The following is a 2,014-nucleotide window of genomic DNA, read 5'->3' as shown; positions in this document are numbered from 1 at the left end:
TTACTCAGTGAACTAAAAGTAGATCTACCATTTGATCCAGCAATCCCACGACTAGGTATCTACCCTAAAGAACAGAGATCACTGTATTAAAAAAGACACCTGCATCCTCATGTTCATCGCAGCACAACTCACAATTGCAAAGATATTCAGTCAACCTAAACCCATCAACAGATCAGTTGATAATGAAAGTGTGGTATCTGTACACTTTGAAATACTATGCAACCATAAAAAAGAATGAAATCATGTGCTTTGCAGCAACATGGATGGAGCTGGAGATCGTCATTCTAAGTAAACTGACTCAGGAACAGAAAACAAACACCACGTGTTCTCACTCATATGTGGGAGCTAAACGTTACTAATATGGCAATAATAGACACTGGGGACACCGATAAAGGGGGAAGGTGCTGGGGGTTAGGATTCAGAAACTACCTACTGGCATAATGTTCACTACCTGGGGAATCGACCACCTGAGACCCAATGCCCACCACTACACAATATGTCCATAGAGTAAACATGCATATGCACCCCCAAATCTGAAATTTTTTTTGTAAAGGTCAGGAGTTCAAGATCAACCTGGGCAACAAAGCAAGACTCCTGTCTGTTAAAAAATAAAGAGAAATGTTTAGTACCTTTACTTACGTGGTGATTAAGGGGGTGAAAAACATATGTAAAAAATCATCCAATTTTACACTTAAGATAGTACCCTTGATATAGTGCACAGTATACTAAATTTCAAAATATAACACAAATAAGTCATTTTTGTTACTGTCTTTCATAACAACCCTTATCAAGCCCACTGTTTATAGCATAAATACAAAGTTTCTTTACTTGGGCACAAAAGATGATTCACAATTTGTCCTCAGCTTACTTTTCCAACCTCATTTCCTTCCAACTAGATTCAGGTACTTGATATTTCTCCCACAATAAACTTGTCACAATCCCTTAGTGCATGAGTGAGAATGGGTCTTTTCTGGAATATTGGATTCAGTGTAGTAAGTTTTAAAGCTTACTTTATAAATGATAAAATGTATAAATGTATAAATGTAAAATGTATAAATGTAAAAAATGTATAAATGTATAAATGTAAAAAATGTATAAATGATAAAATGAAACATATCCAGTGGAAAACTGTTGGTCTGAATACTCTGCAGAAGACACTGTGTGATTCAGAACCTATATCAAATGACTATCAAGAGACAAAGGAACGCTAATCTGGAGGTAATAGGAATTAATTAAGAATAAAAGATCATTTTCTTAAATTAAAATATAAGTATAAAAGAGATACATTCTTTGAGGTTAAAGAAGCAAAAACTTAAGATCAATGTAAGAAATAAGGTTATTTTTAAATATCCTTAAACGACAAATATCAACCCTTCTCAGGGCAGAACTACACATCTGACCAAACTGAACTGGTGTAAGACTATAGAATGGATCATAAACTTCTAGAATGCTAGGTACCAAAGCAAAAATAGGAGGAGGAGGCCTGGCCTGAGAGAGAAAATTAAATAAAAGTAAGTGTAGCAAAATGAGGTGACTACCACTACCAAAATAAACTCCAAGAACAAGGATAAATAATTAGAAATAGTGTCTTAGAATGAATCTATGCATTTCAATATACTTCAAAGCTAGGAAAGCAATAAATGATGTAGCCGAAAAAGGGAAAGGTGGACAAAAACATGGAAGATAAATCCCAAAGCAAGGAGAATTGAAAAAGGGATAGAGAGAAATATAGGGAAGGCAATGCAGAACTGGCTGTCCAGTCATCCATATCAGGCTCTCAGCCACCTTCTTCAATGAGCCAAGACAGTATAACAGCACAAGCTAGAGAATGCACCATCACCCCAAGCTTCTAGACCTCTCATAGCCCTAAGGAATGATTTGGGGGGAAGAAATTCTGGAATAAAAACAAGTCCTAAAAAAAAAAGTAGTATAGATGGCTTTTTCTTGTTTCTTTGAAAGTTTAAAAAAGTAATACCATCATAGTGCTACTTTGATGACATCTGATCACCAGAGC

Source organism: Carlito syrichta, unplaced genomic scaffold (genome assembly GCF_000164805.1).
Source record: "Carlito syrichta isolate Samal-C Ts95f unplaced genomic scaffold, Tarsius_syrichta-2.0.1 Scaffold302900, whole genome shotgun sequence".
In the NCBI taxonomy this organism is placed as follows: domain Eukaryota; kingdom Metazoa; phylum Chordata; class Mammalia; order Primates; family Tarsiidae; genus Carlito; species Carlito syrichta.
This window is presented reverse-complemented; position numbering follows the sequence as displayed.